The sequence below is a fragment of the Hyperolius riggenbachi genome, chromosome 8 (genome assembly GCF_040937935.1).
Source record: "Hyperolius riggenbachi isolate aHypRig1 chromosome 8, aHypRig1.pri, whole genome shotgun sequence".
Lineage (NCBI taxonomy): Eukaryota > Metazoa > Chordata > Amphibia > Anura > Hyperoliidae > Hyperolius > Hyperolius riggenbachi.
Window position 1 is genome coordinate 142,377,085 of NC_090653.1, and position 26,131 is coordinate 142,403,215.

The 26,131-nt window shown below is 47.2% G+C and overlaps 1 protein-coding gene and 1 long non-coding RNA gene across 10 annotated transcripts in view; one reads left to right on the top strand and one right to left on the bottom strand.

Annotated features, from left to right (window-relative positions):
• Nucleotides 1–26,131, top strand: part of TENM1 (teneurin transmembrane protein 1) — a 1,180,670-nt gene that overhangs the window by 694,984 nt on the left and 459,555 nt on the right. The gene's annotated exons all lie outside the window — the stretch shown is intronic.
• The window catches only part of LOC137529146 (uncharacterized), a 204,838-nt gene that overhangs the window by 104,910 nt on the left and 73,797 nt on the right, over nt 1–26,131 (bottom strand). The gene's annotated exons all lie outside the window — the stretch shown is intronic.

Below are 26,131 nucleotides of genomic sequence, written 5' to 3' on the forward strand. Positions count from 1 at the left end.
CACTTCAAGCAGGTGGAGTGTCTTATACCTGACTCCACTCAGGTAAGCCAGTGATCCTGGAGGCGGTCGCTCTCTTGGTAAAGAACCTCATGCACTCTAAAACTATGATGTGGTGTGGATTCCACCTCAAGTATGGTGCATGGGACTCCCCTCACTGGAACGTGGGGGGGAGTAGGACACAGAAGGGAGTGAAGAGGCGCCCAATGAAGTATAAAAAAGTTAAAAACACTAAAAACCAAAAGGTTGAGGTGGCTTACCTCATAGACGACAACTCACTTTGAGCAGAAATATGTATTAATAAGCACAGGCAACGCGCCTCGTGGGATCTAGCCCACCTCCCCAGGCCAAACAAAGTGCCACTGCAGTCTGATAGCCGCAGAGGCGCCCCGAATGCGGCTATCAGACTGCAGTGGCACTTTGTTTGGCCTGGGGAGGTGGGCTAGATCCCACGAGGCGCGTTGCCTGTGCTTATTAATACATATTTCTGCTCAAAGTAAGTTGTCGTCTAGCCACCTCAACCTTTTGGTTTTTAGTGTTTTTAACTTTTTTATACTTCATTGGGTGCCTCTTCACTCCCTTCTATGGCCACAAAGATTAGCAACAATGCCGCGCGTCTCCTCTTCTGCATTCATGGCCACACAATAGCCGACTGAGGTTGCAGCTCCGTGCTACTGTGCATTCACGCTTGTAATGTGCGCCATCATTGTAGAAAAAGGAGCTGTGCAGCCAAGAGAAGAGGGTCCGCGCTCAGCATCAGGGGCTCTGCGGACCACTGAGGGAAGTTTCAAAAGGATCCTGAGGCTTCCTTTATTGCAGGTTAGATATTAATGTTGAACTTTAGCTTTAGCACTTTAAACAGTTTATTTCCTTTTATCACATTACTCTGAAAATGGCTTTAAAAGCAGTTCCTTTTAACTAAAGATGAGACGAATATCAAATTTCCCTGAACCCGAATCCAAAAAAGATTCTTAAATCTTTTGGATCTCTCCAATCTTTCCAATCTCTTGAATCTCGAATCTAACAAATCCTGTACATAAGAATTGTGTGATCCGTGTAAGAAAAGAACTACTGCACATGCGCAGTACACTAAACACCATGTGCGATTGATTGACAGCGGTGCTTGCGCAGGCGCAGTATAGGGTGACCTCGCAAGGTTAGCCTCTGCACCGGTAGGGACCCGAGGCCGGTGGCTGGGTACAGAGCTGCTGCAAGGGACATGTCCGCAGCAAGGGGCTGGAGGAAGCCCCAGGTAAGTAAATGTCATTTTTTTATCTTCCTGGTTATTCACTTTAGGAAAAAATAGTAAGCTTTAGGATAATACTCTTTCTCTTGAGTTAGGCTACTTACACACCAAGACGTTGCGTTTTAGGGGACGTTATGGTCGCATAACGTGCCCCTAACGCAACGTATGGTGGTGTTGAAGTTGGACGTCAGATTGAGCTGCGTTATGCAGCTCTCAAAGCAGCCGCTCCAGGTTAGTTATAGGAAGTCCGGATCTTTTTAAGGATTCGGATCATTTGAATCGGATCATTGAAAAGATCCAGATCTTTGAACCGAATCATTTGAATCATTTTACTATGGAAGCAGACTGGGGTTGAAATGATTAGCAGGACAGGACTTTCCCTGCACTGTACATTCTGTATGTTCCTGTTTCTTCCAGACAGACATCCACTGTGAACCAAATCTTTCATTGTGATGATCCAGATGATTCGACTCATAAAAAAGATTCGGATCAAATGAGCGATTCGTTCATGATCCGGACACAACTACAGTCCCACTACGAGTCTCTACAGTGCAGTAAATATTAATTAGCCATGTGGCTGGCTGCGGAGGAGGAGGAGGAGGAGGAGGAGGAGGAGAGGAGACCTCCTCCTCCAGCATTACTGAGCATGTGCAAACAGTCTAACGTGGCTTAGCCCTGTATAACATACAGCATGCAGCACTTTGTTTTTAACGTGCTGCATTACAATGTAACGCAACGTGTTACTGTGAACAGCACAATTGATTTTACAGTGCTGTGAGTTAGGCTGCGTTACTGGCTGCTGTAACGTGGGACTTTAACGTCCCACTGGGAAACCAGCCTTAGGCCTCAATTCACAGAGCTTCATCAAACACTTTATCAAACGTTTGATAATTTTCCTCATGGGTAAAATCTAATTTTGAATTCACTAAGGTGTTATAGATTTATTGATCATTTCATCGATAAAACATTCGATAAATCTATAAAACCTTAGTGGATTCAAAAATGGATTTTACTGATGAGGAAAATTATCAAACGTTTGATAAAGTGTTTGATAAAGCTCCGTGAATTGAGGCCTTAGACAACAAATGTGATTATCCTCATTCAAATCTTCTTGCTTTTACTGATGGCTAACACAGTACAACACTCTGTTGCTACTACTTGTTTTAGGAGGTTACAGTTGTCCTTTAAATTACACAGTAAGTCAGTAATGATTTTTTTCACATATGCTATAGTTATTCCTAATATTCAGGAAGAATATTGCAATTTCTGTACAACTGTAAAGGACAATTGAAGTGAGAGTGGTATAGAGGCTGCCATATGCATTTCTTTTTAAACAAAACCAATTCCCTGGCATCCCTGCTAGTCTATTTGGCTGCAGTAGTGTCTGAATAACACCAAAAACAAGCTTATAGCTAATCTTGTCAGATCCGACAATAATTACACTGACCATATAGGGGGACACAGGAAAATAAATTGGCTGTTGCTGTGCCTCCCCTAAGTAGTAAGTGCTATGATGGACTGTACCCATGTCATCTGCCTGTGTTCCCCTATGTGGTCAGTGTAATAATTGGCTTTTCCTGTGTCCCCCTAGATGGCCAGTAAAATGATTGGTTGGTCTTGTGTCCCCCTATGTGGTCAGTGTACAATAATGTAAAAACCACCTGATCTGGTGCATGCTTGTTCAGGGTCTATGGCTGAAAGCATTACCGGAAGAGGATCAGCAGGATAGCCAGGCAACTGGTATTGCTTAAAAGGAACTAAATATGGCAGCCTCCATATCCCTCTCAAAAAACTTTTGTTACTGACTGTAGTTTACAATTGGTGTAAGTAAAATATTATTCGTTTTAGAGCTATTTAAGGATTTAAAAAGTCTTGAACCCAGGTTGTGTTGATCATTTCAGAGACTTAACAATGTTACCGCTAGAGTTGGGCCGAACGGTTCGCCGGCGAACGTGGTTCGCGCGAACTTAGGTGGTTCGCGTGCGGGTGTCGCACGCGAACGTTTTGCGGCAAAAGTTCGCAAAAAAACGGTTCGCCCCATAATGCACCTGAGGGTCAACTTTGACCCTCTACATCACAGTCAGCAGGCCCAGTGTAGCCAATTAGGCTACACTAGCCCCTGGAGCCCCACCCCCCCTTATATAAGGCAGGCAGCGGCGGCCGTTATGGCCACTCGTGTGCCTGCATTAGTGAGAGTAGGGCGAGCTGCTGCAGTCTCTCATAGGGAAAGATTAGTTAGGCTTAACTTCTTCCTGGCTGCATACCTGTTCTGTTCAGTGAGCCCTCAGCCCACTGCATACCTGTACTGTGATCCTGCCACTGCATACCTGTTCAGTGATCCTGCCACTGCATACCTGTTCATTGATCCTGCCACTGCATACCTGTTCAGTGATCCTGCCAGTGCATACCTGTTCATTGATCCTGCCACTGCATACCTGTTCAGTGATCCTGCCAGTGCATACCTGTTCATTGATCCTGCCACTGCATACCTGTTCAGTGATCCTGCCACTGCGTACCTGTTCAGTGATCCTGCCACTGCATACCTGTTCATTGATCCTGCCACTGCATACCTGTTCATTGATCCTGCCACTGCATACCTGTTCAGTGATCCTGCCAGTGCATACCTGTTCATTGATCCTGCCACTGCATACCTGTTCAGTGATCCTGCCACTGCGTACCTGTTCAGTGATCCTGCCACTGCATACCTGTTCATTGATCCTGCCACTGCATACCTGTTCAGTGAACCCGCCACTGCATACCTGTTCTGTTCAGTGAACAGTTTGGTGTGTCAGTGTGAAGCAGTACCTTAATTACACTACCTGATTGATGTATACACATGCAAGATGTTTTAAAGCACTTTAGGCCTGTCATTTAGCATTCAATGTGATTTCTGCCCTTAAAACGCTGCTTTGCGTCAAATCCAGATTTTTCCCGGGGACTTTTGGCATCTATCCCACTCCGCCATGCCCCCCTCCAGGTGTTAGACCCCTTGAAACATCTTTTCCATCACTTTTGTGGCCAGCATAATTTTTTTTTTTTTTCAAAGTTCGCATCCCCATTGAAGTCTATTGCGGTTCGCGAACTTTAACGCGAACCGAACCTTCCGCGAAAGTTCGCGAACCCGGTTCGCGAACCTAAAATCGGAGGTTCGGCCCAACTCTAGTTACCGCACACAGACACATGTGGGCATTTAATGACTCAATTTGTAAAAAATGACATGTAAAAAGTAATTGGAAGTTGTTCCAGAGTAACTATCAAATTAAGACAAAATAGTTTAATCTGGCATTATAATCACTGAGTGCATATACTATGCAACTGCCAATTTACTTATTATGCATAGGTCATGTTATTGACTAATATCCTACTCGTGGTTCCCATATAATAATGAGAAAGTATAAAATAATCACTGCAGATTAGTATCTCGCACAAATGCTTTAATGTTACAAAGATGTCAGTTGTACATGTGAGGTGCTATAAACTTATATGATCTTTATCTTTTATGACTGGTAGTTTTGTGGATAAAACAATATAGAATTATTTCAGTCATATATTACATATACACATTTTTTTTAATTAAATATTGTATTAACCCATTAGCAGCCCCATATAGCAAAGCTATATGTGACTGCATGGCCGATTTTCTTTTGCCACTGAGGAATAGGGATGATCAATGAGATGGAAATATTTCAGTTAATGCAAATGTCTGCACATTTTTATGCAAATATATGCAGCTGCAAAATGAACCAGTCAGTTTAAACCTAGGTTTAATTTGATTGGTCCAGTTTCGAACTGCATATATTTGCATAAAAATTAGCATAAACTCAGAAACTTGCATCTCATCGATCATCCCTACTAAGGATGGTGGTGGTTAAAGAGAGGTAATGGAAGAGTCTGTTCCATCACCCCTCTTACACCACCTGGCGGTGCTACACTGCTGACACCATTCTCTGGGTCACGATCACGTGTCATGTCATGTGATTGAAACTCAAAAGAGGATGCAGATATTGCAGTGCCTCTTGTGGAGGAGAGAAGATGCCACCCAGCCGCCTAGAGTATGTATATGTAAAGAAGCTCCCTGCGTCACTCTGCATAGCTGCATTAGGCAGCTAAATGGCATATGCCATTTGAAGACTCCCTGGCAGACATTATCTGTCTCAAGATAATGCGTGCAGGGCTGCTAAAAGGTTAAACGTGATGAAGTATTGTTAGATTTTCGAGCATCAATGTAGCCCATCTTTGGAATGATGTCTGCCATACGCTACCACATCTGAAATCCTAAAAGCTATAGGAGATAATTGTGATGGATTAAGCCAATATCTCATTATATGGGCATCCAGGTTTCTGTTCCAGATCAAGGTCATGCCATTAAACAGACCCATGAGAGTTATACCTGGGTTGAACACTATAGTTTAGACTTTAAAGCGTACGTTATTATTGACTTCCTCTGATCACTTAGCATCTTCCATGAGCTCCTTCCCGTAAGAATAATAACGCTGTGGTCTACCACAAGTCATCTGGCACTGTATTTAAAAGGAACTAAGTCATTTTCACTGTAGTTAGTGATTGTACAGGTTAATCCTCCTGATGGAAGCATCAATATCTGTTGATTTATTTACTAATATAAAGAAGCCATTTAGCGAAGACTAGAATGTAGTGGTATAAATGTGCACTTTCTTTGCTATTACGCTATAGGTCAGTACTTTGTCTGTGGTTATAAGACATCATCCAGTACAGCAAGGATAATGAATCAATAAGGCTAATAGCGTTGAAATAACACACTGATCTTTTTTCAGTGTATTAAGTAAAGGGTAATAATTTAAACTAATGTTCTCTTGCGTATTTCTCGCCAATTTTATACCTAGATAGTTTAGGGAATCTTTCACCCATCTAAACGGAAAGTTTATTTTTAGTTGTTCTACCGCCTCCTCCCTCATCCCCATACTCATCGCTTCGCATTTGTCCCAATTAATCTTAAAATTTGCAATCTTCCCGTATTCAGTAAATGCCTTCATTAAATTTGGCAGGGCTATTCTGGGGTTTGTCAAATAAAACAAGAGATCGTCAGCATATGCTGCGATCTTGTGCTCTGTCCCTCCTATTTTTACCCCAGTAATATCTACATTTTTACGAATTGTTCTCAAGAAGGGCTCCAGGGTCAGGGCAAATACCAGGGGGGATAGCGGGCAGCCCTGCCGGGTGCCATTTGTTATTTCCAGGGGGCTAGACAGTGTTCCATTAACTTTTACTCTGGCCGTTAAATCTCTATACATGGATGCTATCCAGGCTCTCATGTTTTCACCCAAGCCTATATGCTCCAACACCACCTTAATATATCCCCACCTGACCCTGTCAAATGCCTTTTCCGCATCCGTTGATAGTAAAACCACAGGGTCAGGTGAGGATCCCACCCACTGCATCACGTCCACCGACCTCACAGTATTATCCCTTGCCTCCCTCCCCTGTATAAAGCCCACCTGATCATAGTGTACCAGCTCCTTTAATACTGGGTTTATCCTATTTGCTAAGATTTTTGCTAGTACCTTTAAGTCTATATTTAGTAAGGATATGGGCCTATATCCCGCGCAGGATGCCAGATCTTTCCCCTCCTTTGGTATTACCGAAATATGAGACACCAGGGATTCCCGACCCAATCTACCCTCTCCACAGTCCCTTACCTTAATGGCATTTAATGCCCTCACCCAATAGGGTTTCAGGATTTCCCCAAATCTTCTATAATATTCAAGGGTATATCCGTCCGGGCCCGGGGCCTTCCCCCCCGGCATTTGCCCCAGTGCCCTGTCCAATTCCTCCACCGATATTTCTCTTTCCATGTTATCTGCATCCATAGGATGTATTTTTCCCATGCCGGAGGCTGTCACATAATCCTGCATGCCCTCCCTACTCCCCAGCTCACCCTCTTCCAACCCGTATAGTTTCGCATAATATTTATGAAACATACTACATAGGGACTCATTCCTATAGTGTTTTTGTCCTTTGTTATCACATAAGAATGGAATGTAGTTCGCCGTCTGTTGTTGCTTTAGCTGTCTTGCCAGCAGCCTACTGCCCTTGTTTCCAAACTCGTAAAAATTCCTTTTACATCTAGTTGCTGCAAATTTTACCTTTGAAAATAACAAATTCTTAAGCTTTTCTCTTTCTCTTGTCAATTCTGTCCGTACGTTCTCTGTCAGCATTTTTTTATGCTGTACCTCCAGCCTTGTTATTTCCGCCAGGCACCCTGCTATTTCCCCCTCTCTCGCTTTCTTCATTCTACTCCCTTCTCTTATCAGGATTCCCCTCATTACCACCTTATGGGCCTCCCACACCACTACTGGCGATATCTCACCTTTAGCGTTCTCCTCGAAATAGAGTTTCATCTCCTCCTCAAGCATCCGCGCTATTTCCTCTTTTCTCAGCAGTGATTCATTTAACTTCCAATTCCATGGGCCCCTCTCCCCTGCTTTAAATCCCACCTTAATAATAATCGGGGAATGATCTGATAATACTGACGATTCAATTCTTGCCTCAATTTCTTCTGACAGTAGATTATGCGATACCAGGAAGTAATCTAATCTAGAATATGAATTATGCGGGTGCGAGTAGTATGTATAATCTCTTGATGTAGGGTGTTGAATCCGCCAAATATCCACTAATTGACGTTTACTTAATTCCCTCCTGACTCTTTGATGGGCCCCTCTGGTAAGGGATGACTTCCCAGTGGATGTATCTATATGAGGGTCCATTGCAAGATTTAAATCCCCCGCCACCACTGTTGTCCCCTCTGCAAATTCATCTAACCTATTCAAGAACTGGTCCATAAATCCCACCTGACCCGTATTTGGCGCATAGATCACACCTAGAGTCATCCTTCTATCATTAAATTTCCCCTTTATTATTAAAAATCTTCCCTGTGTATCTTTGCTTATTTCAATCTCCTCTTGGCGTATACTATTTGCTAGTACTCTTGCTACCCCCCTACTTTTAGCTTCCCCATTGTTGCTATAGTAGGCCATCGGGTACCTTCTGTTAGTGATCCCTGGATGATGCTCCCCTCTCAGGTGGGTTTCCTGCAGAAAGGCCACCTGGATTTGTTGTTTATGGAGGCTCTGAAGTAATATAGCTCTTTTTTCTGGGATATTCAACCCATGGACATTCTGGGAGAACATATTAATGTGTGTCATCTTTTTGTTTGTCTAATTTCCTTTTATGGGCAGGTGGGAAATTTTTGAAACTGTGCTTTAGTAGTAAGAAAAAGAAAAGAGAAAAGAAAAAAAGAAAAACAGTAAAAGAGTTTAAAATAGACAGCCTTCCCTGCCTACTCTCGTTTAGTGGAAGTCGTCCACTCTCCCTTCTACAGGGGTATGTGAAGATCCTTCCATTTTGAGGGTTTTTCTCCCCTCCATTTTCCTGGGCTCTCAGCCCATTGGGAGGCTGAAGACAGTACATCACGACCCGCAGGACGCGCCCCCCCCTCCCCCCCCAGACGGATCATCTCCTCTTAACTATCCCTGCTGTTACCTTCACAGTACACCTCCACCTGCTTTTCATCCTCCTCTTTTCTCTCCTATACCTCACCTCCTCATCCTCCCCCGCTCTACTCACTCCAATCTTCCCTAACGCTGGGCTATTTTGTGCGGTTCCAGGGAGATGGGTCACATTTTCTTTCACATGTTAAATCATTTCCCATACAATATCGCTTTCCCTCCCCAATTATCGGGCCGGGCAGGGGGGGCACCGAGGCGCGCCCCCCGTCCACCCCCAACAACCACACCCCCCCCCCCTCCCCACCCCACAGGTCATATCTGTGCACATGTATTCACACCCAATCACCTCCTATATATATCCATTATATCCACGCTTATTGTATGTAGTTACATATCCTTATATCACATCACTCTCCCCACCGCCCCCCCCCCTGATTTCCAGGGTGGGCGAGGGGGGCACCAAAGCGCGCCCCCCGTTCACCCCTGCAGTCCCCCACCCCCCCCCCAACCACCCCCCAAAACACAATTGTATTCGTTTATACCACCTCTTCACCTATTATGTGCAATTATTTTTCTATCCCACCTCGCCCCCCTCCCCCTCTGCCAATTTTCAGGCTGGGCGGGGGGGGGGGGCACCGAGGAGCGCCCCCCGTCCACCCCCCCCGACCGCCGACATAGCAACACAGCCCACACCACACACCTGTGTACATTTACTTTGCACCCAATCACTTCCTGTATGTGTCAGTTATATCTTCACATCTTGTGTATAATTACATATCATTGAAACATATCACTCTCCCTTCCACCCCCCCCCCTAGTTCTCAGGCTGGGCGAGGGGGGCACCGAAGAAAAGATCTAGAAAGATGGGCTAAACTGAAACTCTCTTGGTACGGAAGGATCAGTGTGCTCAAAATGAATATCATGCCGAGGCTGTTATATGTCTTCCAGGCCCTCCCTGTTCCCCTACCCAGAAGCTACCTGGATGAATTAAGAAGGATGTTTACAAAGTTTGTGTGGCAGAATAGAAGGGCTAGGCTGAAATTTGCATTTATCTCACAGTCAAAAGATAAAGGGGGTTAGCGGTAACGGACCCCATAAGATATTATCAGGCAGCTGTTTGCACTAGGGTGGTGGATTGGAATAGAAACGAAGCCTCCAAACAATGGGTCGGGTTGGAGAAGGAATTCCTGGAAGGGGAACTAAGGGATGCTCCCTGGCTCCCATATATAGTGGAGGCACCTCGATTGCCAGGCTCCCTGGTAGAAAACACCCTGAAAACTTTTAAGAATGTAAGTAGTAGGAGGGAGATGTCCGCGGGCCCCTCCCCTCTTATGCCATTGTTGGGAAATAGCAGATTCCCGCCGGGGTGTCGTAAAGGAAGCTATAGAGAATGGAGGAGGGGCAGAAGCCCACGGATCTGTTCCATGATCAGAAAAGGTAGATGGTTGGAGGAAGGGGAAGTGGCAGAACAACTACAGGTGACGCAGAAAGATAGGTGGAGCATGTACCAATTTAGACATTTCCTTCGTGCATTGGGCACGAGGGAAATACTTTCTAGGGAGTTGACTCAGTTTGAGAGGCTATGTATGATGGAGGGCTCGACTAAGGGAACATTGGCAAAAATCTATAAAATTTTGGAGGAGGAGGAAGACCATACCTTAAAGTACAAAATAAAGTGGGAGGAGGATATAGGGAGGAAATGGGAGAGCGCCCAATGGGAAAGAATTGTGAGGATGACACACAAGGCCTCGATGTCCACTAGAATACAGGAATCTGGGTACAAGTTGGTAATGCGGTGGTATTATACGCCAGTTAGATTAAACAAGATGAGTGGGGCAAGCCCGTTATGCTGGAGGTGTGGAAAAGAGAGAGGAGATCTAATGCACATCTGGTGGACATGTGAAGGCCTTGTGGGATACTGGGAGAAGGTAAAGAAATATATATGGGAACTGGCTGGAACACCAGCTCAGTCAGGCCCGGAGGTATATCTGTTACACCTGGTGGAAAAAGGGATTAAAGAATACAGAGGGTCTTTGGGGATGCACTTAATCAATGCCTCGCGAATCTTAATAGCCAGAAATTGGAAGTGCCAACAGGCTCCCTCCATAAGGGAATGGTTTATAGAGATTGATCAAATCTATCAGATGGAAGAACTTTCAAGTATTATTAAAGGAAAAGAAAATCGGGGGTGGGATAAATGGTTAGAATTTAGAGCAACAGAAGAGTATGAGAGGGGTAAGACATAGGGCCCAGAAGGGAATGGGAGGTGCGCCTATGGGCAGGGAGACATAGGCCCTGGTTCACCGGTTTCGGTGTGAGGCCGAGTGGCAGTCAAAGGGGGAACATGGCCGAGTTTCAGGGCTGAGGCAATTTCGCATAATCTTGGGTCTGAGTAAAGTGAAAGACAGGTGGGTTTGGTGGGCACTTGTTCACTGTTCTGGGTGTGACTTAAACTTCTGGGTGATGGTTCTAATCTTATACCAGGGGAAGTTAGAGGGGGGTGTAAACTGAGGATGGGGTGGGGGTTCTCCCCCAAGATGGGAGCATTGTTAGGAAGGAGGTGGGGTCAATAAGAAACGGCGTAGGAGGAGGTGAGAGAAGAAGAACTGACCCGGGGACAGTGGAGGTGGGTCAGATTTGGGGAAGAGGGGGGGGTGGGAGGGGGGGGGGGTAGGGATATCCTCAGGAATATATGTATAGGATGCTGCACTGGTATTTCCTTTTTTGTCCTTACTGTAAGTTGTTGGAGAATATTTACTATTGGAAAAATAAAGAATAAAAAAAAAAGAAATAACACACTGAATATACAGATCTCAAATTATAATTATATTTTCTATTTTATAGCACCAATATCTTCCATAGTGCTGTACAGAGTACACAATAAATTATTATTTATTATTATTATGATGTAGTTATATAGTGCCAACATCTTCTGCAGTGATTTACAGAGTATATATAGTCTTATTTCTAACTGTCCCTCAGAGGAGCTTACCATCCAATCCCTATCATAGTCATACGCAGGGAAGTTTCTAGGCTAAATTGCACCCAGGGCGAGTGTGTAAAAATTGCACCCCCTTCCCCCACACCCCCCGGACATGCTGACCCTTACTCTTTAGGGAAAGTCACACAGCCACAGGTCACAAGTACATCTGCCTACTTACTAGTGACCAGCCGCTCATCCAGGCAGAAGCAGGGACCAGGTAAACACACAGGCAAAGAGAGCCCGAAAAGCTGACTCCTCCATTGGTGCCACGCACTGACAGCCTGCAGTACGTCAGGTGTCATCACGCGGTGGTGAGGTGATGACGACTTGACGTCTGACGCAGGCAGCCCTGGAGGATTAAAGGAAGGTGATTGTGCTGGTACTCTTCTTTTACCTTCCATTTAGCTACAATGTGCGTCACCAGCTCCCAAGCTGTTATGTCCTTCTGCCTGCGCCACCTTCTTCTACTTGCCGTTCTGCACCCAGGGCAGTCACCCTGCCCGCACTGCTGAAGAAACAGCCCTGGTCATATGTCCACCCTAGTCTAGGGCCAATTTTGAGGGGGAAGGGTAATTCCCTTTTCTGTATGATCTTGGGAAGTGGGAGGAAACCAGTGTGCCCAGAAGAAACCCACACAAGCACAGGAAAAACATACAAACTCCATGCAGATAGTTAACTGGTTGTGATTTGAAACAGGGACCCAACGTTGCAAGGCAAGAGTGCTAACCGCTATGCCACCGTGCTGTACAAAATAAATAGTAGGGAGCACAGATACACAAGGGGCTTGATTCACAAAAGAGTGCTAACAGAGCACGGCCGTTTACGCGTGAATTTTCGTGTTGCGCGCGATCGCAAATGTTCACATGAAATGATAAAGTTTTTGCGTGCAAATGCAAATTTTCACACGCAATCGATATCATTTGCATGCAAAAATTCGCATTTGTGCGTGAAACCGTTATTTCGCGTGAAAATTTGTGATCACGCGCAACGAAAAATTCACACAAAAATGGCCGTGCTATCAGTTAGCACTCTTTTGTGAATCAAGCCCCAGGAGTTCAAATTCTGTACAATCAGGATATCCAGCAATACATATATAGTTGATGTGTGGATTGAGACAAAACCAATACTGGTACATGTTCTTATGATGAATTACAGCAGAATAAGAAACAGAAGAAGATCCCTGCCCTTGTGAGGATACAATGTAGAGTGTGCAGGTAGTGGGTTAGAAACATTATGGAAGGAGACACAGGGTTTAATAACCTCTTACTGAACAGATTGCAGAGAGGTTGGTACCCTTCAAAATAACTGTCCTGAAACAGATGTGTATTTTGCTTTTCCTTAGTGTTCGTACTTAGAGGAACTGCAGTGAAAATAACATATTGAAAAAAGTGCTTATTTTTTTATAATAATTATTTATAAATGATTTAGTCAATGTTTTCCCATTGTAATGCTGGGAATACACGGTTCGTTTTGGGCGCTCGATTCTCCTCTCAATCGTTTTTGCCGCTCGATTCTGCATTCGATTCTCTTGTCTTCCGCTCATTTTTCTTATCTGTTTTCGTTCACTTCTATCAGAAATCGAGCGGCGAAAGGATCGAAAGAGTGATCGGACACGTCAGAAATTATCTATCGAACCATCTAATCACCTCAAAAATGAACCGTGTATTCCCAGCATAAAATCTTTCCTCTCCCTGATTTACATTCTGACATTTATCACATGGCAACATCTTTATTGCTGGCAGGAGATGTCTGTGGAAAGAGATGATGCATTTTTGGCAGTTGGCAACAGCTGTTATTTCCCACAATGCAACAAGGCTCCCACAGTGTGATGTGAGCACCCTGCTGCTGACATCACACTGTTGGAGGGGTTTCAACACAATATCAGCCATACAGAGCCCCTGTGTTATGATCACAAGGTATGGGCCAAAGCGCAGAGTCTAAGTGACCATGGGTCTTCGCCAGAACAGCTGCAAGGACCGCTGGACTTAGCTGCCTAATGCCCATCAGTGCAGGCTGCGAGCAGATGTAGTCAGTAACAGGCCAAGGAACAAGACAGCAGGGATCAGGATAGTCAGGAAACAGGCCGGGTCAGGATACTAGGAAATACACAGATAAATAATATTCACCGGCTAACACTAGCCAAGCTGACGCAAACTGTCAGCATTTGCTGCAGGGCGGGACAGACCTTTAGATGACCATCATCCAATGAGAACAGGCATGCATATTCCCACACAGCTGACTGGTAATCACTCAATCCTGACTTACTCTGATTGCAGACTGCAGGCTGATTGCAAATGGACAAGACTCTCATTACAAATGCATACACCATTATGCAGCAACACACATGCAGGGAAACAAGCAGTGCCCGACTGCAGTTCAGCTGCAACAAGCCAAAGGTGGATTCATGACAGCATCCTAAGTTGCTCGAACTTCAGGGTGATTGCCAGCAGGGCCGGGCCGAGGCATAGGCTGGAGAGGCTCCAGCCTCAGGGCGCAGTGGAGGAGGGGGTGCACAATTCATTCAGCTGTCATTCCTAATTGTGTTTGAAGCAGAAAGAAATAAGAAAAGGAGATACATGGAAGTGACAACAAGCCAGATAACTAGAGATAAAGGTGTTGGGGGCCCTGGGGCGCCTCTTACTCTAATAGCAATCAGTGTGTGATGACTGGGTGGGAGGGATGGAGGGGCGCACTTTGGTGTCTCAGCCTTGGGTGCTGGAGGACCTTGTCCCGGCTCTGATTGCCAGTGACAATGACATTTAGTGCAAATGCAAACAAAGCTATGCAACTGAATGCATGCAAAGAGATCAGAACTGCCACTGCAATCAACAGGGCATGCTACTGGAGGAATCGTGACACCCTGATGATCCATTTGAGAAAAGGAAAATATTTCTCATGGGAAAGGGGGTATCAGCTACTGATTGGGATGAAGTTCAATTCTCGGTTACAGTTCTTCTTTAAGTGTGCTGAAAATAACTAAAAGTGAAACCGTAACCAAGAATTGAACTTCATCCCAATCAGTAGCTGATCCCCCCTTTTACATGAGAAATCTATTCCTTTTCACAAACGGATCATCAGGGGCCTCTGTATGGCCTGGTGCACACCAAAACCCGCTAGCAGATCCGCAAAATGCTAGCAGATTTTGAAACGCTTTTTCTTATTTTTCTGTAGTGTTTCAGCTAGCATTTTGCGGTTTTGGGAAGCGTTTTTGGTGTAGTAGATTTCATATATTGTTACAGTAAAGCTGTTACTGAACAGCTTCTGTAACAAAAATGCCTGCAAAACCGCTCTGAACTGACGTTTTTCAGAGCGGTTTGCTTTTTTCCTATACTTTACATTGGAGGCAGAAACGCCTCCACAATCCATAAAATGCCTCACCCCGGGAGTATGCGTTTCAGCAAAACGCCTCCCGCTCTGGTGTGAACCACCCCATTGAGATATATTGACCAAGCGTATCCGCAGCCGCAAGCGGCTGCAAAAACGCCGAAAAACCCGCTCGGTGTACACCAGCCCTGAGACTATTGTGTTGAAACCCCTCCCATAGTAAGCTGTGAGGACCATGGTCCTGGCAGTTTCCTGTCTGTGAACCTTGTTGCATTGGCTATCATTCATAAAGCATTCCTGCATGCGGTAATGTTGAAATCAGCTGACTTTACCGACCACTTAGCAAAGTGTGAATTCATAAAAGCTGTTTCCACATGAAAAGCTGACATTCCCGAGCAGAGCGGTAAATTACCGCCTTGTGTGGTGATTATCTAAACACATGTCACTAAGGGCCCATTCACACTTAAAAGCACAGAATGCCGCCGCTTACCGCCGGTGTTTTGCGTGAGTGATTTTTCAGCGGAAAAACCACTGAACACTGCAGCGATTTTTCCACGATCGCGTTTAGCGCTTCTATAGCACTGAAACGCGATCGCCGGGAAATTAACTGAAAATCGTGCAGGCGACTCGTTTATGTTTAGCAATTTTGGGTGATTTGCGGCGATTAGCGCAAATCGCCCAAGTAAGAATGGGCCCATAGGGTTTTATTACACTAGCGCTTTTTAAAAGCGCTAGCGTTTGAGTGTTTTGCCGAAATCGTGGCAAAGCGCTCTAGTGTAAATGGGCCCTCAAAGTCAATTCATAAAGATTAGAGCAGGCGGTATTAGGTCGGAGAATACCGCTTGCTTTGAAGAGCCGATAAGCATGTGGATAACAGCAGACAACAGCAACAGACCTCCCAGGCAGTGTTTTTTTAACCTCTTGGGTACTTGTTTTCAGATATATTTCACATCAGAAAGCCTGCATGTGTAACATTTCTTGAAGTTATTGTAAGCTGTGGCATTTGAATAGACTATGGCCCAGTGCACACCGAGCGGTTTTTGGAGCGATCCGCCGGCCGCATCCGCCTATAAAAACGCTTGGCTAATGTATTGCAATGGGATGGTGCACACCGGCGGTTTGAGGTTTTTGCCAAGTCGCAAACGCGCCTCCTGCTGCGCGTTTGCGGTTTTCTGAAGCGTTTCGTCCTCAATGTAAAGTATAGGAAAAACGCAAACCGCTCTGAAAAACGCTACTTCAGAGCGGTTTGCCAGGCATTTTTGTTACAGAAGCTGTGCAGTAACAGCTTTTATGTGTAATCTGCTACACAAAAACGCACCCAAAACCGCTAGGTATGTTTAGAAAATCTCTCTAAACATACCTAGAATCGCTCTGAAATCAGCTCCCAAAACCGCTAGCGTATTGCGGATCTGCTAGCGGTTTTGGTGTGCACTGGGCCTATTACACAGATTCAGGCTTCTTGCACACAGGGACGTTACAGGCGCACGTTAGTGCAGCCTGTAACGCTCCCCCAACGCACAGCAATGTAACACAAGTAGGCTGTTCACACTGCCACGTTGCGTTCCATTGTAACGCAGCAAAGTGCTGCATGCTGTGCGTTCTCCGCGGCTCAGCCGCGTTAGACTGTTTGCACATGCTCAGTCATGTTGGGGAGGAGGGGAGAGCGGCCGGGCACATGGCTAATTAATATTCACTGCACTGTTTACTTCCTGGAGCGTCCGCTCTGTGCGGCGATTGGCTGGGCGGGACCACGTGATGCCGCATGCGTCCAAGAGTACGCATCACGGCATCACAGACGCCAGAGTGAGCTGCACAACGCGGCTCACTCCGACGTCCACACCACAGAGCACCAGGCGTTGCGTTAGGGGCACGTTATGTGCCCTATAACGTCCCCTAAACGCAACGTCCTGGTGTGTAACTAGCCTCAGCGCAGATTCAATCAGGGCAAACAGGGCAGTTTAAAAAAAATGCACATCTAAAGGGAAGCTGGGGCTGCCTCTTTTATTGCAACGCTGTCTCTGCGCAGAGAAATGTAACAACTCAGCCAGCTTCTCGTGTTTCCGCAAGCCTAATGCTCCATCTACATGGAGCGATCCGGCGGCTCGATTAGCTGCCGGATCGACTCTTCCGCATCCCCGCGCGTCCCCGCCGCATCCCCGCTCGTCCGCGCGTGCTTCGGATTCGATACCCGCTCGTCCCCGCCGGCGCTGCTTATCTTCCGCTCGATTCCCCGCTATTGTCCGCTCGCGGGGAACGAGCAGGGAATCGGCCGCAGTGAGATCAGACCTTAGTTTGGGAAAATACCGAACTTCTATCGCAACTGTAAACATTATTATGAATTAGTACACAAAAGTCTAAAATACCGAATGCGGTATTTTCAGCCCAGATTTTTTTACTGAACACACTTTTATGAATGATAGCCATTGTGGGAAATAGCTGTTTACAGCTGTTTTCCAACTGCCAAAAAAGCAAGCAGCAGCTGCTTCCAGTGACATCACCTGAGAGCAGTAAAAATGTCATCATGTGATAAATGTCTGAAAGTAAATCAGGGAGAGGAAAGCTTTTACAATGGGCAAACACTGACTAAATAATTTATATGTAGTAAAAAAGAAGCACTTTTTTAATTACATTATTTTCACTGGAGTTCCTCTTTAAAATTCGGCACTGTCCAATAATGTGTCATACTCGTGTTATTGATTTTACTTCTGTTCTACAGTACAAGTTATTCTCCTGCCAGTGTTAACAATGTAAAAAACGGTCAGCAGCAGTATGATTTTCATATTCAGTATTTGAAGAGATTATTAGTACTTAAATAAAGGGATAGGTACAGTATGATCACAAAAAAAAAATTTAGGCCTGGTGCACACCAAAACCCGCTAGCAGATCCGCAAAATGCTAGCAGATTTTGAAACGCTTTTTGTTATTTTTCTGTAGCGTTTCAGCTAGCATTTTGCGGTTTTGGGAAGCGTTTTTGGTGTAGTAGATTTCATATATTGTTACAGTAAAGCTGTTACTGAACAGCTTCTGTAACAAAAATGCCTGCAAAACCGCTCTGAACTGCCGTTTTTCAGAGCGGTTTGCGTTTTTCCTATACTTAACATTGAGGCAGAAATGCATCCACAATCCCAAAAATGCCTCACCCTGGGAGTATGCGTTTCTGCAAAATGCCTCCCGCTCTGGTGTGAACACCCCCATTGAGATACATTGACCAAGTGGATCCGCAGCCGCAAGCGGCTGCAGAAACGCTGAAAAGGCCGCTCGGTGTGCACCAGCCCTCAACCTGGAGCAGAGGGGAACATTTCAAGCACACTATCAAGCAGCCAGACACCAGCACATAGTGTGGTTTGTTTTCTATCAGTATAAGCACTCTGCTAAAGTTTATTATGACATGCATACTTGGATTTCCATGCATACATCTTAAAAATGGGATAAAATACATTATGTAAGTAAACTGCATCATTATTAATCAGGGCCTCAATTTAAGTTTTTTTAAAAGAGACTCTGTAACATTAAAAAGATCCCCTGGGGGGTACTCACCTCGGGTGGGGGAAGCCTCCGGATCCTAATGAGGCTTCCCACGCCGTCCTCTGTCCCACGGGGGTCTCGCTGCAGCCCTCCGAACAGCCGGCGACTGTGCCGACTGTCAGTTCAATATTTACCTTTGCTGGCTCCAGCGGGGGCGCTGTGGCGACTTTCGGCACGGAAATAGACGGAAATACCCGATCTTCGTCGGGTCCGCTCTACTGCGCAGGCGCCGGAAACTTGCGCCTGCGCAGTAGAGCAGACCCGACGGCGATCGGGTATTTCCGCCTACTTCGGCGCTAGTGTTGGGCGAACATCTAGATGTTCGGGTTCGGGCCGAACAGGCCGAACATGGCCGCGATGTTCGGGTGTTCGACCCGAACTCCGAACATAATGGAAGTCAATGGGGACTCGAACTTTTGTGCTTTGTAAAGCCTCCTTACATGCTACATACCCCAAATTTACAGGGTATGTGCACCTTGGGAGTGGGTACAAGAGGAAAAAAAAAATTAGCAAAAAGAGGTTATAGTTTTTGAGAAAATCGATTTTAAAGTTTCAAAGGGAAAACTGTCTTTTAAATGCGGGAAATGTCTGTTTTCTTTGCACAGGTAACATGCTTTTTGTCGGCAAGCAGTCATAAATGTAATACATATAAGAGGTTCCAGGAAAAGGGACCGGTAACGCTAACCCAGCAGCAGCACACGTGATGGAACAGGAGGAGGGTGGCGCAGGAGGAGAAGGCCACGCTTTGTGAGACACAACAACCCAGGCCTTGCATGAGGACAAGAAGCGTGCGGATAGCATGCTTTGTACCGCCATACAGTCATAAATGTAATAAAGATAAGTGGTTCAATAAACAGGGACCACGCGGCAACGCTAACCCAGCAGCAGCAGACGTGATGGAACAGGAGGAGGCGCAGGAGGAGAAGGCCACGCTTTGTGAGACACAACAACCCAGGCCTTGCATGAGGACAAGAAGCGTGCAGATAGCATGCTTTGTACCGCCATGCAGTCATAAATGTAATAAAGATAAGAGGTTCCATAAACAGGGACCGGCAACGCTAACCCAGCAGCAGCAGCAGCACACGTGATGGAACAGGAGCAGGCGCAGGAGGAGAAGGCCACGCTTTGTGAGACACAACAACCCAGGCCTTGCATGAGGTACCGCCATGCAGTCATAAATGTAATAAAGATAAGTGGTTCAATAAACAGGGACCACGCGGCAACGCTAACCCAGCAGCAGCAGACGTGATGGAACAGGAGGAGGCACAGGAGGAGAAGGCCACGCTTTGTGAGACACAACAACCCAGGCCTTGCATGAGGTACCGCCATGCAGTCATAAATGTAATAAAGATAAGTGGTTCAATAAACAGGGACCACGCGGCAACGCTAACCCAGCAGCAGCAGACGTGATGGAACAGGAGGAGGCGCAGGAGGAGAAGGCCACGCTTTGTGAGACACAACAACCCAGGCCTTGCATGAGGACAAGAAGCGTGCGGATAGCATGCTTTGTACCGCCATGCAGTCATAAATGTAATAAAGATAAGTGGTTCAATAAACAGGGACCGGCAACGCTAACCCAGCAGCAGCAGCAGCACACGTGATGGAACAGGAGCAGGCGCAGGAGGAGAAGGCTATGCTTTTTGAGACACAACAACCCAGGCCTTGCATGAGGACAAAAAACGTGCGGATATAGCAGCAATGCTTTTTGCCGCCATGCAGTCATAAATGTAATACAGATGAGAGGTTCAATAAACAGGGACCGGAAACGCTACACCATCCCAGATGTTCATTGGTCATGTTACTTGGTTGGGGTCCTGGAGTGTTGCGTAGTCGTTTCCAATCCAGGATTGATTCATTTTAATTTGAGTCAGACGGTCTGCATTTTCTGTGGAGAGGCGGATACGCCGATCTGTGACGATGCCTCCGGCAGCACTGAAACAGCGTTCCGACATAACGCTGGCTGCCGGGCAAGCCAGCACCTCTATTGCGTACATTGCCAGTTCGTGCCAGGTGTCTAGCTTCGATACCCAATAGTTGAAGGGTGCAGATGGATTGTTCGACACAGCTATGTCATCTGACATGTAGTCCTTGACCATCTTCTCCAGGCGATCGGTGTTGGAAGTGGATCTGCACGCTTCCTGTTCAGTGGGCTGCTGCTGCATGGGTGTCAGAAAATTTTCCCACTCCAAGGACACTGCCGATACCATTCCCTTTTGGGCACTAGCTGCGGCTTGCGTTGTTTGCTGCCCTCCTGGTCGTCCTGGGTTTGCGGAAGTCAGTCTGTCGGCGTACAACTGGCTAGAGGAGGGGGAGGATGTCAATCTCCTCTCTAAAGTCTCCACAAGGGCCTGCTGGTATTCTTCCATTTTGACCTGTCTGACTCTTTCTTCAAGCAGTTTTGGAACATTGTGTTTGTACCGTGGATCCAGAAGGGTATAAACCCAGTAATTGGTGTTGTCCAGAATGCGCACAATGCGTGGGTCGCGTTCAATGCAGTCTAGCATGAATTGAGCCATGTGTGCAAGAGTCCTACCAGAATCCTCATCATCCTCTTGTGAGCGTTGTGATAGTTGTTGTGATGCATCATAGTCGTCACCTTCCTCCTGGTCTGCTTCTGCTGACCATTCGCGCTGAATTGTGGAAGTCCAACGTGCACCGCTCTGGCCCTCGTCAGTGGTGGCATGAAATTCCTGCTCCAACTCCAGCTGTTCCTCCTCCTCTTCTTCGTCATAGCTGCTGGGGCCAGCGTTCCCTGAGGCGGATGGCCTGATGTTGGTACCATCACGCTGATCGTTTTCTCCTTCAGATTCCCCCAGTTGCATCATGACAGCTGTTTCCTTGATTTTCAACATTGACCTCTTCAGTAAACACAGCAGTGGTATGGTAATGCTGACTGAAGAGTTGTCACTGCTCACAAGCAACGTGGATTGCTCAAAATTTTGGAGGACTTGGCAGAGGTCCAACATGTTGGCCCAATCGGATCCACAGAAGCTTGGCAGCTGTCCGGATGCGCCTCGGTACTGCGCCGTCATGTACTGGACCACTGCACTCTTCTGCTCACAAAAGCGTGCTAGCATGTGCAGCGTAGAATTCCAGCGCGTAGGGACATCACACAGCAAGCGATGGTGGGGGAGATTGAAGCGCTCCTGCATCTTGGCGAGTGCCCCCGAAGCAGTACTGGAATTTCTACAATGTTTGGCCATTCGACGCACCTTCAACAGAAGATCGGCCACGCCTGGGTATGTCCTCAGGAACCGCTGAACTACTAGGTTCATCACGTGCGCCAGGCAAGGGATGTGTGTCAGCTTAGCCAACCTTAAAGCGCGAATGAGATTACTCCCATTATCACACACAACCATGCCCGGTTTCAAGTCCAGCGGTGCCAGCCACAAATCCGTCTGTTCCTTTATTCCCTTCCAAATTTCCTCCCCTGTGTGCTGCTTATCCCCAAGGCAGATCAGCTTCAGCAACGCTTGCTGACGCATGCCAACAGCTGTGCTGCACTGCTTCCACGATCCTACTGCTGCTGGGTTAGCGTTTCCGGATGAGGTAAAGCTTTGAGATGCGTTGGAGGAGAAGGAGTCAGAGAGGTAGGTGCTGCTGTTGTTATCCAGTGGGAGGGACGGCGGTGCAGCTGTTTGCGGCGTGGGCAACACCCGCGCCGTAGCAGGTGAGGAATCGCTGCCAGGCTCCACAAGGTTCACCCAGTGCGCGGTAAGGGAGATGTATCGACCCTGGCCGAACGCACTCGTCCAAGTGTCAGTGGTGAGGTGAACCTTGCAGGCAACGGCATTCTTCAAGCTTCGGGTTATTTTGCTGACCACGTGCTCATGCAACTCAGGCACTGCAGAGCGCGCAAAGTGGTAGCGGCTGGGAACCACGTAACGTGGGATGGCCACTGACATCATGCCCTTGAAGCTGTTTGTCTCCACCACTCGATATGGCAGCATTTCGCAGGCCAGAAGCTTGGCTATGCTGGCTGTTACTGCCACGGCCCGGGGGTCATTTGCTGGCAATTTCCTCTTGCGCTCAAACATCTCCGACACAGACAACTGAACCGTAGCGCTGCACACGGAAGGGCTGTTGGTTGTTGTGTTTGATGAACACTGGGAGACCTCAAGAGCACTACTCCGGAAAGTGACAGTGTCAGCGTCGTCTGATGTTTGTGAATGTTGTGAACCACGCAATGGCTGGGCTACTGCTGCTGCTGAGGCGGATCTGGTGGTGAGTCTGGTGAACCCAAGGGAGGCAGTGTTGCTGGTACCCTGTCCTGCCGCGTTTGCCCACAGAGTGGGATGTTTGGATAGCATGTGGCGGCTCATGCTGGTGGTGGAGAGGTTGTTAATACTTTTCCCCCTGCTCAGGCGAGTCTTGCACACCTTGCAAATCGCCATGGTAACATCCTCAGTGCAGTCTTCAAAGAAAGCCCAGACTTTGGAGCACCTGCCTCCTTGCTGGCGATTTCTGTTTCCTCCTCTTTTGCCTCTCACTCTAACTTCCACGCTTGTGGTGCCTGAAATTGCGCGCCGCCTACCTTGTGGCACAAGGCGAACTCGTGCAGCAGTGGGTTCTTCAACAGACTCATCTGTGCTGCTGCTACGACGGCGATGTTCTCGTTCACAAATAAAATCTGGGTCTCTGTCCACATTGTCCATACCCTCCTCTTCCATCTCCTCAAACTCGTCATATGTCATTGTGGGGGGCCGCCGCCGTGGAGTAGAGCTCCCCAGAACAACCTCTGCGCAGCTCACTCCAACGTCGTCTTCCAGATCTTGTCGGCCGACCTCCTGCAATTGCAACCCCTCCTGCCCAACTTGCTCTGGGATTTGGGTTTCCGAGTCCTCCTCGGACTCGCCTTGTATTTCAGTGCGCGGTGCATTTCCCACAGTTAATGGTTGTGAATCCGGGCACAACATTTCTGGCTGTTCCTCCATTGACCTTTCATAGGTGGAAGTTTGTTGGGCTGGGAATAGCTCCTGCGAATACCCCATTGTGTCCTGAGGTAATTCATAGGACTGGTTATCTGGCAGTTGTGTGCGTGGTGTCGCTGCCGGTTGTGTCAGCTTTGTGCCCACTGGCTCCTTGTAACTGGCTGAGGACTCGGACCTCGTGCGTGATGTGCTGGTGCTGCTTAACCCACTGCTGGACGCTTGAGAGGTCATCCAAGTAATTATCTGGTCCTGTTCTTTTGGATTTGTGAGGGTTGTTGTCCTGGACAACATGGGCGGTATTGAGTGGGTTTTCTTGGGTGCTCCCCTGTGGCCTGTACGTGAACCGTCAGGGGAAACACCTCTTCCCTTGCCCCTTCCTCTTTCACCGGATTTCTTCCTCATTTCACTTATCCTTACAGTACACGCTGACTGGCAGCAGTACAGTGGCAGTACAGAAATGCTATACAGTACCACTATTCCCAGCAGCGACACAGAGCACAATGCTATACAGTGGTGGGTGAGCGGTGTACTACTGTTCCCAGGCCCAGCAGACACAGAGTAAACACAATGCTATATAGTCTGGCTGAGCGGTGTACACAGAGTGGCAGTACACACAATGCTATATAGTCTGGCTAAGCCGTGTACACAGAGTGTCAGAAAACACAATGCTATATATAGCGTGGCTGAGCGAGGTGCACAGTGGCAGTACACACAATGCTATATTAGTCAGGCTAAGCCGTGTACACAGAGTGTCAGAAAGCACAATGCTATATATAACGTGGCTGAGCGAGGTGCACAGTGGCAGTACACACAATGCTATATAGTCAGGCTAAGCCGTGTACACAGAGTGTCAGAAAACACAATGCTATATATAGCGTGGCTGAGCGAGGTGCACAGTGGCAGTACACACAATGCTTTATAGTCAGGCTGAGCAGTGTACACAGAGTGTCAGTAAACAATGGTATATAGTCTGGCTGAGCGGTGTACACAGAGTGTCAGTAAACAACGGTATATAGTCTGGCTGAGCGGTGTACACAGAGTGGCAGTAAACACAATGCTATATATAGCGTGGCTGAGCGAGGTGCACAGTGGCATTACACACAATGCTATATTAGTCAGGCTAAGCCGTGTACACAGAGTGTCAGAAAACACAATGCTATATATAGCGTGGCTGAGCGAGGTGCACAGTGGCAGTACACACAATGCTATATAGTCAGGCTAAGCCGTGTACACAGAGTGTCAGAAAACACAATGCTATATATAGCGTGGCTGAGCGAGGTGCACAGTGGCAGTACACACAATGCTATATTAGTCAGGCTAAGCCGTGTACACAGAGTGTGAGAAAACACAATGCTATATATATAGCGTGGCTGAGCGAGGTGCACAGTGGCAGTACACACAATGCTATATATAGCGTGGCTGAGCGAGGTGCACAGTGGCAGTACACACAATGCTATATATAGCGTGGCTGAGCGAGGTGCACAGTGGCAGTACACACAATGCTATATATAGCGTGGCTGAGCGAGGTGCACAGTGGCAGTACACACAATGCTATATTAGTCAGGCTAAGCCGTGTACACAGAGTGTCAGAAAACACAATGCTATATATATAGCGTGGCTGAGCAAGGTGCACAGTGGCAGTACACACAATGCTATATATAGCGTGGCTGAGCAAGGTGCACAGTGGCAGTACACACAATGCTATATATAGCGTGGCTGAGCGAGGTGCACAGTGGCAGTACACACAATGCTATATATAGCGTGGCTGAGCGAGGTGCACAGTGGCAGTACACACAATGCTATATTAGTCAGGCTAAGCCATGTACACAGAGTGTCAGAAAACACAATGCTATATATATAGCGTGGCTGAGCGAGGTGCACAGTGGCAGTACACACAATGCTATATATAGCGTGGCTGAGCAAGGTGCACAGTGGCAGTACACACAATGCTATATATAGCGTGGCTGAGCGAGGTGCACAGTGGCAGTACACACAATGCTATATTAGTCAGGCTAAGCCGTGTACACAGAGTGTCCGGAAACACAATGCTATATATATAGCGTGGCTGAGCGAGGTACACAGTGGCAGTAAACAATGCTATATATAGTGTGGCTGAGCGAGCGGTGTACTACTGTTCCCAGCAGCGACACACAATGACTGGGGGGGACCCTGGCTAGCGTGGCTGGAGAGCGAACTACCCTGCCTGCCTACCCAAAGCTAAACCCACAGACAAATGGCGGAGATATGACGTGGTTCGGGTATTTATTTACCCGAACCACGTGACCGTTCGGCCAATCAGAGCGCGTTCGGGCCCGAACCACGTGACCCGTTCGGCCAATCACAGTGCTAGCCGAACGTTCGGGGAACGTTCGGCCATGCGCTCTTAGTTCGGCCATGTGGCCGAACGGTTTGGCCGAGCACCGTCAGGTGTTCGGCCGAACTCGAACATCACCCGAACAGGGTGATGTTCTGCAGAACCCGAACAGTGGCGAACACTGTTCGCCCAACACTATTCGGCGCCGACAGCCGTCAGAGCGCCTGCGCAGGAGCCAGGAAGGTAAATATTACGTCACCGCTGCACGGAGGGCTGCAGCGAGACCCCTGATGGATGGAGGACGGCGTGGGAAGCCTCATTAGGATC